This window comes from Hesperophylax consimilis, chromosome 5 (assembly GCF_061612785.1).
Source record: "Hesperophylax consimilis isolate HC1 chromosome 5, BYU_Hcon_1.0, whole genome shotgun sequence".
NCBI classification, from domain to species: domain Eukaryota; kingdom Metazoa; phylum Arthropoda; class Insecta; order Trichoptera; family Limnephilidae; genus Hesperophylax; species Hesperophylax consimilis.
This window is the reverse complement of record NC_142840.1, coordinates 28689270-28708841: the sequence shown is the minus strand read 5'-3', so window position 1 is coordinate 28708841 and position 19572 is coordinate 28689270.

The following is a 19572-nucleotide window of genomic DNA, read 5'->3' as shown; positions in this document are numbered from 1 at the left end:
ACATATTGTTACCGAGGAAGATTGCAGGGAGCGAGTAGTCATTGTGTTCGACGATTGACAATACTCCTACCGATCTCTGTGCTCCTGGGATCGCAGGATCATTGAGATTATGTTACAATGCCTTTTGTTTGCGTTGTCAGTTTTATTATAGTTGTCTTCTTGAACTGAAGGGTCAAGTTGCGGGGAGCGCGGATATTGTGTTTGTTTAAAAACTGGATTCATAAAACTACAGCAGGATCCAAGATGGTAAAAATAATTATCCATATTGTGTAATCCAAAAGATTGCTTTGTAATTCGTAAAACAATGTTTACAGGCTGCAAACATAAGTAAAATGATGTTAAATGTTAACATCAAAAAGCTTGGAAATCTGAGTGTTGCCATACTAAAAAAATAGTGAAGAATTTTATTAAAATAAATACAAGGAAAAGGGATACCAGATTTTTTATATAGTGTCGTCACGAGCTAAAAAAACGGATTATTTTATTTTATTTTTAAAATAACTATAATTTTTTTTATTTTTTAGTAACATTTTTGTAATCTTAGTAGAAACATCTATTACGATTTTGTCCAAGTTATTATTATGGATATTCTGATCGGGTGGTTAGTAAAGTTAGTAATCAAGTAAAGTTTTAAATCTGAATGTTGGTCTTTCACCCGAACAATATTTAGTAACTACCATTCATTATATTAGGTGTTGATAATAAAATATCACTGCTCTATTACGTTTTAAGACATTGTGTCACTTCTACGAGAAGGGTACCTTCCGCACATGATTGCAAGCAAAGTCAGATTCTAAATATCTCGTGAGAATTGTGCCGTAAAGTAATTAACAATGGAGTTAAATGGGTAATCATGTTGACTCAAAGCAATTAAATCTACTTTTCTTTCACATGACTCGTTGTATAATATGTGATTCATTAACGTTTGTTCGACAAGAAGGCGTTAAAGAAAAATAATGGGTAATTGAAAGAAGATGCCAACTTAATTAGCGTTTTATGATCGCTAAACATCCAACAATTACGAAATATTTCTCAACGAAGATAAAATACGTAATATGGACCGGTTGCCTAACTGATTTTTTTTTATTATTTAAAAAGAAAGACAAATATTACCGGGTTACAAATAGCCTGACAATATTTGAAAATCTTCTACTACCACCACAGTAAGCGGAAAATGTTGCTTGTGTTGTGATGGAGGACTTAGCTAGCCGAAGAATTTGAACACACTACGCTTGGGTGGGACCCAAACGCGATGTCAACTCAGCCACCGACCGGTCAATTTGAACAATTCATCGAATTTAAACGTTAATTCTCAAGTTCTGAAAGGTCTATTCAAGTTCCGTTATTTCTTCACAGTTGCTTCACAGAGCTGAAATAAAAATAGAATTTTCGCAGTACTTAATTTACTTTGAAATTTGATGAATTGTTAAAATTCTGTGAATCAATCCAACCTAAGAAAATAACAGAATAGTTGGGTAAGTAAGCACCTACCCACATGTATACCTACGTCTTATGAAAATCAGGCCTTTAGTCTAAAATTATTCCGTTTATTAATAATACGATATGCTTTATGAAAAACCGTCGCATTGTAAACGTACTACACTACTAAAGTACCTACGCAATGGAAGTCGCTTAGTAATTTTTATTATTTTTGATAAAAATCAGGATTACGCGTAAGTTGTCTCCTCCTCTTCAGTTAATCATTACCAATAAAGGTTATATTACTATTTCAACGCAACATGACTGTAAAATTTGAAGCTAATTTTTTTCTCAACAATCGATTTTCCACACTAATCTATGTTTTTCCTTCAAAATCCATTTGTCAAAGCCAACTCCTTTGCTTCCAAAAAAGCTTCCACAAAAAAAAAATACATTGAAATATTGAGGAAATTCAACTTGAAAAGAAGGCATCTAATGTTACGGGGAACCTACGTTGAGTTACAGTAGTTTGTATGGAAAACAGCTCCCTCCGCACCTCCCATTTCGATTTTACAAAACCCTCAATGCGCGTAAACCGATTGAATACTTCAACGTATTTGTAACATAAATAACACCGTTGCGTTCATTGAATTAAATAATTTAACGTTATCCTTTGTTCAGAGCTTTTGACAGGACGAAATAAATCAACCAATTTAGTGTGTTTACAATTAGTTTAAAGCACACGAAACCCTGTGGAGGTGAGATTACCCGAAATGTTTATTTTAACGTTTGACAGGTTTATTAACACTTTGTTGGTTTTATGACCGTTTCCGTTCAATTATGGTCGCTTTATTACGATTTTATCAATCAAGATGGACGTCATAATTTTAAGGAATAATTTTTTATGAGTTTACTTTTTAAGGTAACTAATTATTCTTAACTTTAGAGGTCACCTACTTTGCGTAAGGCTAATTTTTCGCATGTTGTTGTTTTTATTTTACCGCATGTTTCGTGAGTCCGTTTATTAAACCAAAATGATTTTTTTCCGTGGAATTATAATTAGAATGTTTACTCTGTTGTGGAGAAAATAATTTTATAGATTTTGAGTAACATTTTTTTTGTCAAATCAACTATTTATATGAGAAGTAGGTGCTTCCAAAAAGTATTTGACATTCAATACATGTTACATGACTTAAATTGTATTTTTTAAACTACAGCTTCAGCTGTATGAGGTATTTTAGGTTAAAAAAATGAACATACTTAAATAAATTTTATAAGTGAATGTTTTCAAATATCCAACAAAATGCTTGGATTTGTTCTTCTTAATGCGAGATTATTTACTAACGGAATCCCAATACGCAGAACATATGATGCCATTGTTCACAGTATTCTGGAATAAAACTACATTATTTGAGCCCTTTCTGAAAATAACTATATCTTAGAAAAGAAAAAGGACAAAAAAGTGTTACTCATATATGAGAGAATATATTACTTTGGGGATCTGGTGAAAAGGCGCGAAATGAAAGATGTTGTGAAGGTCACAGTGTTTTATTTGAGTCAGGTTGCCGTAAATGAGATGACTTGAGGACTAATGATGAAGACTCCGGATACAGGCGGTGAAGTGCTGGTCAATGTGCGGGTCAGTGAGTCGACGCCGCTGCTGGTGACCGGACTCGTTGACGTATCAGGTACTGGTGAAGAGCGTGGGTCTTCCGGGTGCTCCAGTACTGACAGGGAAGCCGAAGGGGCGGTGGACCTGGTCGGCGCTTGTACGGGAGATACATAGACTAGCGAGTATGCCGCGTGGTCTAGGTGCGTGGATGTAGCGCTGGTCAGATGTGCTGGAACCAGGGCGCTGTGGTCCGGTGTAGCGCTGGCCAGTGACAATGGCCGGGGCCAGGGCGCTCTGATTATCCCGATGGAGTCCATGAGTGAACCGTGCAATGCCGGGTGTTATCGCCCCGCGCATAGCGGAGGGGCGCGGGTTGTCACTCGCGAAGTCTTGCTTATTGTTGAACGGCTGACTGACTGACTATTTCCTTCATGCTGTCGCTTTCATAAGGTGAAGAAGCTTCTCGAACATTTTGGAAACCAAAATTAAAAAGAATAAAAGAACATCTAAGATGCTTGTTTGAAAGAAAATCGAAACTTTTAAAATGACGTTCGAATGAAGTAGTGGCGTACCACTAGAGTACTATTCATCCCTGTATTCATCCGCGTTCTTAACAGAAATAATCAATTTCATCACCTTAGAAGCACGCCGAAAAAAATTTAGTCAATCATGTTTTTAAATTAATCTCTGGAACTATAATTAATCCACTTATATTGCAAGAGGTTAACTTACATGTTCCTAAGAAGTATACTCGTGGGAGATCCCGTGCAATTTTTGAAGCTCCGAAAGCGAGGACTTTTGCCTAATTCAATCAGAACGCGCTAATCAACAGAGCGACTCAATCTCTCAACGATTCTGCAATTAACATTTTACTGTAACTTATAGACAGTTCAGAAACTATATTTTTCCGTATGTCACAATATATTAAAACTACCTCTATGACCTTTTGTACTTACATGTAAATGCTCTATTTGTTAACTTCTCCGTAATATATTGGTGCTTTACAGTTTTATTGAGAACATGAATAAATATATAATATTGAATGTTATAGTTAAGTTTGTGTGAAATATCACTTAATAGGGCTTTATAAGCTTAATTCTGTTTATGTCATTAAATACGTTTTGCGTTTACCATTTTTACATTATTATTTTTTTATAAAGTAGAACGAGCCTTATACGAAACATATTGTTTGAAGCACTCCTTAAAAGAACCCAAGTATAATTTAATAAAAGGCACCACAAAGCATTGAAGTAAAATGCAATGTTCAATGCACCTAAACACGATATTAGATTTGGTCCTTTGCCGCTTACCGAGAATTTAGTCGGAGGTATAACCCGTTTGATAAAGACAGCCAGCTACATATTGAATAAAGAGACAGCCGGTTTTCCGCTTTCAGACATTTATTTCCGATCCGAAATGCCAAATAAAATTAAGCGCGCTGTTATCGCGATATGAAACTGCCGCCGTCTATTATCTTCAGTGTTTCGCAACCAGAGCAATTTTATTATTGTACGGACGTCGCTTTCGAACACGATAATTATTATTATTAAAATATTAGTTAATACACATAAAAATCGAAAGACTATACCGATAAATGTTAGATAGAGTATTTCATCGTCATAAAAGTGTCACTTACCCAGGGGGTAAATCAAAGTTTACCAAATAAATGTTTTTCTTCGATCGCTCTCCACACCACCGTTTTTAAGTTTTTTTAATGATTCAAACTTTTGAAGTGCTTTTCTGCTTTTTCCTACCACGACGTACAGTGACCAGATTATTATATATCATTACTGAAGAAAATATTAGCGATTTTTAAACGAAAATCTAAAACAGAAAAATCAGAAAAATATACTGTCACATCTAGGACTCGAACCCAGGACCCTTGCCTTGCCAGGGCACTGCTCCACCACTGAGCGAATGGCTCAGTCCTAGATGTGACCGTATCCTTTTCTGTTTCAGATTTGGGTTTAGAACTCGCTAAAATTGTCTTCAATAATTAAATAATACAATTTGAGGTTTTACTCACTAAGTTTTTCCAAAAAATAATTATTTTATATTAGTTGAATGAACTATATAATGTTGGTCACAGATTCTCTTTAAAATGTCGAGTGTCATAATATATTGAAAGTAGAGAACACCTTAATTGTCATCTTGTTTCATTAATTTCAATCAATGACGTTAAAATAATCAATGGACTGTCAAAACAAAAGACAAAGGGCAAAAATATCTCAATTGTTAGACTCTTGCAATACCAGTTACAAAAATAAGTAAAATTTAAAGGAAATCGGGGAAGCCTAACAAAGTGATGAACTTTCGACCCCTTAAATGTAGAATTGATTGAAGATTCAAGGATAAATATTTTTTCTATTAAATATTGATATAACAGGGCATCCAATTACCTTCGGGCATTCAAATTCGCAGTCAACTACCCGCGTAGACGATAATAATAGCTAAATATTGAAGACAATATTAGTGATTTTTAAACGAAAATCTGAAACAGAAAAATCAGAAAAGGTAAAAAATAATTAAGCTTAAACAACTTTTAATGAAGTGGGCAGGTGGGCAGGGGTAACTACAGTAATTAGTGAACATTGATACGGTAATTACTTATTATTACTCTTAGTTTAATAATTATTACTTGATTAGAAACCTACTTTTCTTTATGTTGCAGCATTCTGATATTTCTGGATTGAATCCTTGAAAGTACAGATTGATTTTAGATTCATGTAGGTACTTAATGTAATCCATATACACAGTAAACATTGTAGTGTTTTACTATCAGTAAATTTAGATTGTTTGAAGTTAATGTTAGTTAAGTTTTAGTTAATGAAAATACATTTATTTTTATTTTTTACTAGGAAACGCAAGAATTTTTTTTTTAAATCTTATCAAATTTGCTGAATGTTAATGTTGCATACGTTCAATAAGTATATACACAATGTATATATGTATATATATACATAGGTGCACATATATACATTGTGTCAGGGGATAAAGTGCGCTAACTTCGGAAAGTGATTCTAAATGATAGTGGAAATAGAAAAACTTTTTTCAAAATTCCAATGTTTATTTTCCCATACAAATATTTTAACTTTTTACCTAAAAACTACCTTAAAACGTTGGAATTTAAAAAAAGTTATTATTCTTTTTTACTTGGACTATTATGAAGAATCATTCCAGAAGTTAGTGCACTTAACCCACGAACACCCTTTGATAATGCGTATAAATGACCTATTATATAATATTTATGAAAATAAAATATGACAATGTAATGGCTTGAAATTAATGCAATTAAAGTTATTTCTTTTGTAATGTCACAATATTTTTTTATAAATTTATTGTAAATTCATTCGTTATAAATAAATGAGTTGAGTAATCATACACATATAATCATACCCGGAGAAAACTTACTAACGTAAAATATTGCTTATTTTTTAAAAATCTGTTTAAATTATTCGTATTCCGGTTGAAAACAGGACTGCGGGCCTTTAAAGAATGAATTGACAGGTTTTCTATCAAACAATCAGTGAAATACGAACGTATTTTGGTAACACGTGTTTACAAATTCTAGCATTTCGCCATTGTATTTATCAAGATAAACGCAGCTGCATGAACAAATATTCCGAATTAATAATGTTTTTAATAAGATTTTAATAATTTATTTATGTTGTGGACGACATCTTTAAAAAAAATCATTTCATAGCGCAAACATTCAAAATTACAACACTCTTTTGTATCGAGACAAAGCATTTTTTAGTTATTAGTATAACATTAATTGAAATTTCAACAACATTATTTCTAAAACAATATGACGACGTTGACATTCAATTTTTCGATTAAGTCCTAAATCCTGTATCTAAATTTTGCCAATAAACAATTAGATAATGTTAATTAAGTGTTAATCTCAAGTGACCTACCAGGTAAGTATTGTACTGTATATTTTCTCCATAAATAGTTAAGTAATAACATAGATCACTGTAGAAATGTATTATAAGTTTGTACAGCGCCCTTGAGGTGTTTTTGACAAAAACGGCGCTATACAAGTCATCCAAGTATTATTATTATTATTTAAGTTCCTTATATGAAGTAAACACAATGTAAACGATTTAATTCAGTAAAGGTTTTAGATACGTACTTTGTATTATCTTATTATAACAATATAACCTAACCATAAATGCAGTGAAGGAAAGCCAATGGGCCAGAAAGCCACACCCAATAAATTAAAACTTTATTACCTACTTCAAAACCTTTAATGTAGACAATTTTTTATTGATTCCTTATCCATAATCGAAAATTAAGCCGGTAATAAAATAAGTGTTAGATAGTTCCCCGATAAAAGCAATTAAACTATATTTTATTATCCGTTATCAAAGGACAGTGTTTTTGCCTTAGTTTTCACGATGAAATTTATCGTACACGAACCGTTATTAGGCAAACGCAATGACCTTATGCAAATTTTGTCAATAGGCACGTTTTTATAATGCATTCGTTTGCGACCAATTATAATACTAGGTATAATAATGGAATTTACCGTAGAAATAAAATAAACTAGATTTTCTTCTCTTGAATCAGAACAACTTTTTAGCCTTATTAAGTCATTGGATATTATATCTGTTGATGATTAACACTAATATATGATAAGGTTTCAACTGTTCGGAGCCTCTGGAACTATGGTTTTCCCATTTGAGGATCGTTCTGTCTCTGAAAAAAGTGGGGGAGGAATGTAGACGCGGTTAAGTGGAGTTGAAAATACCTGGCTATTTACTACACATATATTTAATCAAGCAATTATTGGTTATCTCCCGCAGCGAGCCAAGACAATGTATCGCTTTGGAGTGATCAATATAATGAGAAACACTCCCAAGAGTGGAAGATACTCTCAGTATCGTCCTGGTGTAAGATCACAATTCAGAATGGAAACGATGCTTGAAATGGCTTTGACCGTGTATGGTTACCAGATTCGAATAGTCAGATACTTCCCCACCTTCCTTTTTCCATCTCTTTCCCCTCTCCACTACCTCTAACCTTACAAAATACCCCAATTTGGGAAGCCATACTCTCACTGGCTCCAAAAAATTGGGAGCAGTTGAGACTCGTGTGCGGTTTCACATTAAAAACAATTAAAAAAACACCATAGTATTGAGATTATCCGCCTAACCATGACAAGAATTCACAATCTTCAATAAAATTCATAAAGAATAGCTGAAACGTGTATTTTTTGGTTCATCATGATTACAAATCGAAAAATTAAGAAATTCATCGCCCGTTTTAAAGATAAGTCAAGAAAAAAAATCTTTTCATTTAGGTTAGGTTAGGTTAGAATTCATAAACTTCAATAAAATTCATAAAGAATAGCTGAAACATGTATTTTTTGGTTCATCATGATTACAAATCGAAAAATTAAGGAATCCATCGCCCATTTTAAAGATAAGTCAAGAAAAAAATCTTTTCACTTAGGTTAGGCTGTGTAGGTGATTAATATTACAGAGCAGAGACGATTTACATATAGTTCCCGTGAGCACTTAGGCCATAGGCTCATTGTGCTATATCCCATTTTATCTCATTCCTTTAACAAGAACCCAGTCCTTTTAATAAAATTCACAAGTGTTGTCATTGGTATGAATGCTATGAAGGTAACTGATCGGTACAGAAGCCTCTTGATAATAAAAATAAAACCTTTTTACCATATTTTTAATGCAATGGCCAATCTCATTTTTTTATGCCATTAGTTTGTAGTTAGCTTAGAAACTCAGGTAGTACTACCGCGGTCCTTAACGCCTGTCGGTAATTGGCCATTATCAGGGCCTAAACCAATTATCTGCAATTTTTCGCGCACCATGGGCATTGTACATATTATGTATGCGTTAGAAAATAATTGAATAGGTGGTAGGCATTATGCGTTATTATAGTAATTGAGCTCTAAATATTTTAATAAATTGCTGCCGATTTTCCGGATCTATGACATAAACACAAGCCTTAAATGGTATTACTTGGTAATTTGCGAAATATTCTAATCGCATAAAGGGTGTAAATTTTTCGTATATTTTCCACTTCAACCTATGTCATAGTTTTGTAGCAGTCTTAAATTGACTAGAAAATTATTTATTTGTTATAATATGGAACAACAAATTGAGTGGATTGGATTTTTTTTGTAAATTGTAGCTTTTATGCAATTGAAGAAAAGCGTTTTGATTTTTTATTTGTTTAATGATTTTAGATACAAGTTAGGAAATCTGATATTAAAAATAAATTTAAAGAGTGTGGCTCTCTTAAATAAATGTGGAAAAAAAAAAAAATTTTTTTTTTGAAAAACGATTAAATTTTAAACATGATTTACATATTTCGTCGCTCTAGTTCGTTTTTGTCCAACAGACCATTTTTGGCAAAATTGAGTTAAATATGCAGTTGTTCTCATAAAGCATTTATATATACGAAACAAGTGAAATTAAAAAATAATTTTAATGTGTTTTCAAGACGCAGTTTGTCTTTAGTTCACCAAAATTAAACAATGTTCCGAGCGTGTTTATTTAACACTTTGTCCTCCATCCAAATTAAAAATGTGTTTTCTGCGTAATTTTAAACATATGGTATGAATTTTACTTAAAAATAATAATTTATATCTCTTTAAATCATATTAGTTATAATTATAAGCTTAGAATTGAACTAATTTCATTGTATATGTGTTTTTCGTAAAAAAACTTTGAAGAGCTATATCTTACGTTTATTTACGTTTTGGTCTGTCGGATAAAAACGAACTAGAGCAACGATTTGTATAGGTCTGTCTGAAGAAACGGCGATTTTCGAATATTTTATGCCTAGAAATTTGCTTAGCAGTATCACCCTGATGTAAGATCACCATTCAGAATTGAAACGTTGCTTGAAATGGCTTTGGCGGTGTTTGGTGACCAGATCTGAATAGCCAGTTACTTCTCCACCTTCCTTTTCCCATCTCTTTCCCTTCCACTACTTTCAACCTCATAACAAACCCCAATTGAGGATACCATAGTCTCTTACTGGCTCCAGACGGTTAGCAACAGTAGGAACGTAAAAAAAAATTTCATCTCCAAATTCCGTTTCGGTCAAGACGCCATTTTTTTTAAACTTTCTCACCTGAACAACCAATATCATTAAATAATAGAACAGGAATCTCGAGCGAAGCCGGGTAAAAACGGCTACATTAAAAAAAAAAAACATTGTGCCCAAATTCATAGCGCTCTATATTAAGTTGACATTAATGTTTCACAATCGGCACCCAAAAAATGTAATACATGCAACAATCTAATTACCATTAATTACTTTTGTATCGCATTGTATTACACAACATAACGTGATTGTACGTAATAATACATCACTGCAATAATGTGATAATGAACTTTCATATGTGGCATAATTCCAAGCAATTCAAATGACGAGACATAATTGGGCTACGTTTACAATGCCTTACGCTATGATTATTTGAGTTGAATAGAAATAAATATAATAAGAGGTACCTACTTTTACGATGCCTAGAAACATATATTTTGTTATCATTTAAAGTATCGGTGGCTTACTGTCGATATTCATTATCTATCTTGATCTAATATCAATTTTTGCATTTTGGCACAGCATGAAAATAATTTTGTTAGATTGTCACCCCATGGCATGTTGCCAATCTTTCAGTTTAAAATGTTTCAAATTAATTAACACAAGATAAATAGAACTTTGAACTCGAATTAATATTTTCACTTTATGTTTGAAATTGGTTGACTTTTGGGACCGGTTTTGTGCTTCCATTTTCTTCTTCAACCACCGCATTCCAAACTTCTACGGATTTATAATATATTTCAAATTAAGTTAAAACTAAGTTCCTTAAAAAAACAAATATGTTATTTTGAATATAATATCTTTACATTTGTCTAGCCAAGACGTTAATAATATGAAATTTCAAATTTTAAAAAAAAAATCGCAGTTTGCTCCAAAAAATATTAAGAACACATTCTGTCCTGTTATTCTTCATCTTACAGCTATGAAAAAAATGCACAGTATATCTTTAAATGCTATTTTAGAAATAAGTTGCATTTTTTTAATTTTAAACGCGTCGTGTTTTATTAAATATTTCACATTTTTTGCTTAATTATTTTTGTATTTTTTATATTGGCGTTCTACCTTTAACGTATATATTTACATATCTCCCTTTCAAACCATCTTTTTGAATGCTTATTATGGAACCTTCAGCCTGTGCGTCGGATATCCTTGCAGTGATTATCATCGACTTGGGATCCAAATGATAATCTAGTCTCCTTCAACGGAAGCAATCTTCCGAACAGGCTTTCCATTGATATGCTTGGTGTAACTATAAGTGACCAGCTCAGGTACGGGGGCTCCATCGAAGCCAGAGTAAAGTTGGCCTCTCAGAAGCTGGGCGTACTGTACAGGGCCCGCAGATACTTTAATAGTACACAACTGCTCACCCTGTACAAATCGCAAGTGCGCCATACTGTCGAATTTGGCAGCCATCTCTGGTCTGGAGCCCCAAAATACCTGAAAAAAACCCTTGACTCTGTGCAGAAACGGGCGGTCCGTTTGATAGATTCCCCAATCTTAACAAACGGACTGCAATCTTTAGAGCACAGGCGTCAGGTAGGTATGCTGTCCTTGTTCTATCGGTATTACAATGGAAGATGCTCTGAGGAACTAGCGTCATTGATCCCTTCGGCACCGGTGCGTAGTCGGGATACACGCCAAACGCGTGCCCAACATTTGTACACAGTTGCACTTGTCACATGAGAACGGGTCGCTTCTACGATTCGTTCTTAAGTTCAACAGCTCGGCTGTGGAACGAACTGCCGGCCTCTGTGTTTCCTCCCTCCTACAACATGGGACTCTTTAAGACCCATGTTCACTCCTTCCTCTCCACAAAAAGACCCTCCACACAGCATCCCCAAAGATGACATAGGCCCTGAGGGAAATTATTTTCTTCAGGGCCTCCTGTGTGGAGTAAATATAAAAAAAAAAATCCTAAAGGGATTACTGGCTTAAAATCAACACTTATAGATGGTTATAATTATAATCACCTTTAATAGATTCTACCACTAATGGAAAAATTATCATACTTTAGGATACGAACTCGTCTACAGCACACTTCTATTAGTTTATCTCTTCATTGGACTATCCGCTTTAGCTTAAATTTTGGTGCAATATGGTAAAACTCTGAACGGTTATTAAAAGAAACGCAAACACGTGTAATATGAATGAAATTAACTAAAGATTAAAACACAAATATAATTTTAATAAGCTGCGAAATGAAAAATATATACTTTAATACATATTTGTAACAGTTGAGTAGGTATCTATATAATTTATTGTGTATGTAATGATTTTAGTAACATAATTAAGACAAGAAACGAGATATTTTATTTTAATTTAATAAATAATTCACGTCTACACTAACGCGTTAATACATAATGTTAATAGAATGTATTAAACATTAATATAAATACGTAACAACATTGCGTTATGAGTATAAGAATAATGAACAAGTCATATTCTTGTGATTAAGAGAATAACCCTTTCAAAGTTAAGGAATTAAACTTGTCGTATATGACCTGATGATGCGGGACTCCGATGGTTTCAAAATATCAGAAATGATTGAAGTTCTGACACTCAATAACAATTCTGTAAAAGATACGTGTTCATAAACTGACATATATTTTTTGATTGCAAGCAACGACTGTCAGCAAAACGTCAAAATCAGACATAAATAGTTGGACACGATTACCTTGACCTTAACGTTATTGAACAAGACAAAGTTTTCATACAATTATTTGTAAAGGAGTTTGATTAACTCTAACCAGTGGGTTTATGGTACGTACTCTGAATATTGGCATGGAAAACTGAATGAGTTAGTAAAGGGTTAAAGGACCTTATTTTGCAATATGAATATGGACACAGACCACAATTGCAAAAAGTAAATAAACTTAACTCTCATACAGGTAAGAAACATGCTGTAGATTTATATTGTTTTTCGTGATTCGTCGGTTCAAACCCGCAAAAGTTTTGTATAATTTGAAGAACCAAGCAACCTTTATTATCCTCTTCACAGATAGGTTGCCAAAGTCCCCATTGGCTAAACTCAGTTTTAACTCTTGTGTTAAATCACCTGGAAAAAAGAACATTATACAGGGTTTTCCAATAAGATGTGTTATTTTGATATTCAATCGTAAAAGATCAATGGTTTCGTTACTTTTGTGGCACATAGCGCCGTCTTGTTGAAAGTAAACGTTGTCCTGATCAATACCATCCAATTTCGGACATAAAAAATCATTAATCATCTCTCGATAGCGCAATCCATTCACCGGAACTGTTGCTCTAGCCTCATTTTCGAAAAAGTAATTTCCAATGACTCCGCCGGACCATAAACCGCACCAAACAGTCACACGTTGAGGATAGAGAGGCTTTTCAACAATAACTCTTGGGTTTTCCGATCCCCAGATGCGACAATTTTGCTAGTTAACGAAGCCACCAAGGTGGAAATGGGCCTCATCACTCAAGATGATTTGCATCTGATTCACTCAAGTGAATTTTAATACTTTCTATGCGTTGTTGAAGCGTGTATCGTTCCATTTTTATTAATGGAGTAGTTTCTGCTTGTCAAATGTAAAAAAATGACAGCTTCAAAAGTAACATCTACCGAAATAGCGGGCTATTCAAAATAACACCGTGTACAATATTTTTGGTTTACTAACTATATACATAACCTAAGGTCTTAGAAGTTCTGTTTAAATGCAGAGTAAAACTGAAGGCCAATACAATATTATTCAAAACTATGGAATTTTCGTTCGACAGTAGCGGTTTATACACATTAGGTATTTATATTTTTTATTTATATATTTATTTATTTATATTTTTCGCCCATTAGGGCATTTACAAACATCTGATATACTAACATAAAAATTAATTGGAAGAGTAATCATGGAGTAAAATTTGCCATTAAAAATATATTGAACCCATGCGGAAGAATAGAGTTATGCTAAAATAAATTATTCTTTTATTATTATTGAGGTATGTTATTATAGCCTTCTTCTAACTTACTTCTATACAGTTGAACACATCTAATATTTTTGTGCAAGTATTGCCAATTGCTTGCAATTTTATATTTATTTTATATTAATAATTTTATATTTATTTTAGGCATATTATTGACGGCCGGCATAGTCCAGTGGTAACGCATTGGACTGCCATTCCGAAGGTCGCGGGTTCGAACCTGGCGTGCGCAAATAAATTTTATTTGATTAATTTGTGTTATTTCACAATTAATTTATAAAAATAATATATAGTATATTTGCAGCACGTTCCAGAGTGGAAGATACTACCAGTATCGCCCTGGTGTAAGACCACCATTCAGAATTGAAACGTTGCTCCAAATGGCTTTAGCCGTGTTTAGTGACTAGATCTGAATAGCCAGGTACTTCCCCACCTTCCTCTTTCCCTTCCCCACTTACCTTCAGCCTCACAACATCCCCCAATTGGATGGATGCCATAGTCTCACTGGCTCCAGACGGGAGCAGTTGGGACTCTTGTGTGGTATTCACTATAAAAAAAAATTAAAAAAAAATAAAAAAAGGCAACGTACCTGTGATTTTTAATCATTTCTATATGAGGCAGTACTCACAAAATACCATTTGTTAAAAAATATGATACTTAAATTCCCTGTAAAATACATAAATTTCTCAAAAAAACTTTCCAAATAAACCAACCCCTTTTCTTCCTAACAAAATTGAAAGTTACTTAGACTCCAAGTGATCAGAATTAAAGCCTCGCTTGCTCGCCGGCGTGCAAGGGTTGATAAGGTGTTCCCATTGTCAGGGTTGAAGCTGACTAATGACTCAAAATCCATCCCTTTTCATCCCTTGATGTTTTACGAATCGTGTTCCCGCTGAACATAATTCCCGGACCCTCGTTTTATATTTTTAACTTGAATTTTTTTTAAATATGGCCATTGTGTGAATTAAGGGAGGCGGGAAGTTAACACGACATTTTGTGACATTATTTATACACTTGTAGGCCGACCTGAATAAATTATAAGTCTCTGTGCTTAAAATGTTTTATGTAGATTTAAAAATCCAATTTGTTTTTGTAACATACAAAGGAAGAACTAATGACGAACAGAAAGAAAATAACGTTTCACACGTTTAAGGTGAGATTAAGCTCTAGTAAGGTTCAAGATATCATTGAACTGAATAGACTTTTTTCAGTTCAAAATCTTCTTTTTCTTCTTGTGCTTTCCGTATTGAAGGATTGGTTTCATCGATGAAATCTTCAACCTGCAAACCTATGTTGGCTTCTAAAGCTTTAGGTGCGACGTATCACCTTACCACGGCTTTGACTGACTTACAAACTTTTCTGTGCAAGTGTCCAGACTGTGTCTTTTAAGTTTTATTTCTGAAGGCGAATAAATAATATCCTTCGATAGTTTCTCTTTTGGGCGCACTCAAAGATCATTACTAAAAATTATTTTCCTACAACCAATTAAAATTCATGATGAAAGAGAAAGAGGCCTTTTTGGACCGGAGCTCTGTATGCAAGAATTTCAAAAAATCAAAAAGTCAATCAAGATATTTTTCAAATTTAATGAACGCAATCATTTTTCTTCACGGTATATATATATATACAAATTTATAATTAAGAAACATTTTATATATATAAATAATAATAAATAAATAAATAAAATATATATATATAATCATAATATTGGATAATTATATATATAATAATATTATATAATGTTTCTTTGTTTGTCCATTTACACTCAAAACTAAAATTTGTTATTTTTGGTGTGAAGAATGCTTAGAGAGTGGTTGGAATGGAAGAATAAGTCGGGGACGCCCGAGGAAGACTTAACGTATTATATCTGTTACTGGAATGAGATTGGAAGTCGAATAAAAGATTATAATTTAGTTTTTTTAATAGTAAAAATGTGATATACTGTAGTGAATGATGGAATTTGAGTACGCCCGAGGAGGACGCGGTACGATGAAGAAAAACAAAAACTTAAAAAAAGTAATATTTTTGAATTTTTGTGAATAATATTATTTTCACCTTAAAATAGACCCAGTTTTCTGGTGCATTGGAATCCATAACCTCAAAAACTATACTTCAAACCATTAGCAACGCCTGGTTCATGTCAGTTAGTATAAAATAAATTTCAATACCACAAAACAAAGAAATGTCTATAGACAAAAGTCAAGAAAATATTGATAGCGTTAAATATCTTGAAATTTAAATATTTCATTTACTTCAATATTTTATTTTTAATCTACAAAATATAAAACCTACACATATGAGATGAGAAAAAGAAATCAATTAAGACTCGCATTTATATAAAAAAATACCCTGTAACAAAAGTTGTCGGAGCACGGAGCAATGAAGACATTTAGCGAATCACAAGAAAAAATAAAATAATAAAATAGATAATAAAATAAAAATAATTAAAATGTTTTTAATTTAAAAAAATAATGTATATATGTTTAAGGAAAGTATTAACTACGTATCTATTTTAAAATAGTAAATTAATGAATAATCTTGTACCTTATACTGCTATAATGCATAAAATAAATAGGCCAAGAAAAAAAAATACCTACAGACCCTAAGTATTAAAAAATGCTCGATACCAATGGACTCAATCTACATTAGATCAATGCCGAAAAGGCATAAGGGTTTAAGCGACAATTTAGTCAAAAATGAGTTTTTCATTTAGTTTTGATTAGAATTTTTGTGTGATCTAAACTGTATATTTAACTGATTTTTGACCAATTTGTCGCTTTTGCCCTATTGCCTTTCCGGCGTCGAAATGTATTTAAGAACCATATGGCGCACCCGTATTATAATAACACAATATCAAAATACTATCACGTATTGCAATCTGATAAACTCATTCATAATATAAAATCTATTATCTGTTTGTCAATAATCAAAAGTTCCAATCAGAAGTCTCATTATGACTAATATATTTTTTGAGTGACACCTCAGGTATCAGTATTATATTTTAAATGAGAATGATAAAGGGCATTGTTAGGTTAGTGGCTCATAATAGTATTGCTGTGATAGCCGATTAGTTGACCGTAAAACGTCAAATTCAAAATATAACGCTCGGGCTATAATGGTCAGTATAATAGTTGGTTAGTCCCCTCACGTAGAGTCGTGGGTAACCTTCGATTTCAAATTCGGTAACTCCCCATTCATGTATAGAAATCACATAAATTTCGTAAAAGCCTTAAATTGTGTATATTGGTAGTGTTAGGTTCAAAGGCAGACTGCTTTTAAATCTATAACAAAATGGTCCGAACGTTTTTTGCACAATACATTTCAGACCTTGCTCGCAGTACCCATTTACTCTTTTAAGAAAATATTTTATTATTCGCCCAAGCAATTTGAATAAAACAGCGCAAATCCTTGCGATTTTTTCGAAAATCCGTCACTTTTTCACTTTCTCTTCTGCATGCATGCATAACAACAACTTTAGACAAATTTACAATTTTTTATCATTATCGCGTAAGAGTCCCGTTTGTCTGGAGCCAGCGGGACTATAAAATCCTCAATTTGGTTAACGTTAACGGAGGCTAATTTTTAATGTTGCAACAATTATTATTTGTTCATTTGTTTATACTTATTACATTATGTTACAAGTAGTATAATGAATTATTCCTAGTACCTGTACCGTATGTCCAAATAATATCTTAGTAATTTTGCCTGGAAGAACAGTTCTTAATTTTTACTTAATTCTAATAATAAAAACGAATTATTTAAATATAGAAAAAGTGGAGAGATAAATAGAAATTTTAAAATCAAGAATCATACGATAACAAATTGTAGTAAAATCTTAATGAAAAATTAGATGTAAAAGGCTCTTTAAAGAAACAACACTTGATTCATCTAGTGGAGACAACTATTTAAGTCGTGGGTTTAAGTAAGCATGCACAAAACAGGTTTTTAGGTTCTTAGTTTGGGTTACTTTAATATTTTATTCGAATTTCCTTACCTTCAAATATAAGCAGCAGCAGCGTTTGGGGCGCATTGGATGCCCTCTCCAGCCGGACTCTCCCAGCCTATCGCCTAGCACCGCAGTGGGTGGGCTGGAACCAAACGCTCATCACTCCTGGACAGCCTGAACCCCATATTCCTACCCACTCTTCATACCTTTCCATTCCAGACCTTCCTTTCACTTCATACCCTTAAAAACAAAAACAAAAAACAAAAAAAAAAAAAAAAATAAAAAAAATAAAATCATGAATATACATAAAAACAAACTTAACATCTTTACAGCGGCGAGTAGCAGGCGTCCCCGGTGCGGGCCAAAACTGTTGGTAAATTTTGCCAACATTCGCGGCCTGCACACAAATTTAAATTCCGTCCATCACCATCTTTTGTCCCAACGTCCCAACCTTCTTTTCCTATCCGAAACTCAGATAGCCGAGCCGCCAGACTCCTCCTATCTGGGCTGCCCGGGCTTTACCCTCGCAAGCAAATTCCGACTGAAAGGAGGAGTCTGCCTCTATAGTCGAGCTGACATCAACTGTGTGCGACTATTGAGTCTGGAAAACTCCAGATTCGACGTATTGTGGGTGCGCGTCAATCTTGCCAGTACGGCAAGATTCTACGCATGTCTATACCGCTCACCGAACCATAGCGAATCAGACACTTCCGAGCTCTTCAAACATTTGAGCGATACTATTGATGATCTCTTGCCCAGCTACCCTTCGGCCGAGTTTGTTGTTCTGGGGGACTTCAACGTTCATAACAAACCATGGTTGAAGTTCTCAGGCCCAACGGACTCGGCTGGCCGACAGGCGGAATCCTTTGCCATTTGCTACGGATTAGAGCAATTGGTTCAGGAGCCTACAAGGGTTCCTGATGTCCAGACTCACCGCTCCAATTTGTTAGACCTATTCTTAACTACTGTGCCACACGGTTATAAGATTGACGTCACAGCGCCTCTGGGATCATCTGACCACTGCCTAGTGACGACATCAATCCCCGTTAGCCTCAGACCAACCAATGAGAGGCTGAGGAGAAAAGTGTGGCACTATAGGTCAGCAGATTGGTTCGGTATGCGGGCCCATTTCAATGCTTTTCCGTGGTCAGCTGTTTGTTTTCGGACTTCGGACCCTTCAAGATGTTCCCAGGAGATTGGTGAAGTCATCAATTCGGCGATGGATGGCTTCATACAATCGACTACTAAAGAAACTGGTGTGGGCTCAAAGCCGTGGTTCAGTCGACAATGCTCCGAAGCAGTTCGACGAAAAAACGCGGCTTACCGAGCCTACAACACATCTCGAACGCCCGAAAGCAGATCAGCATACAACAAATCGGCAAAGGAATGCAAGAGAATCATCAATAGGTCAAAATTCGAACACGACCTGCAGATCAGCAAAAAGCTGGCTGCCTGCCCGCATGGCAGCAGAGCATTCTGGTCGCTTGCGGGCTCAATAGGTCGAAATTTTTGCAAACCCAGTTTGCCACCTCTTACCAGACCTGACGGCTCACTAGCAAACACCGCCACCGAA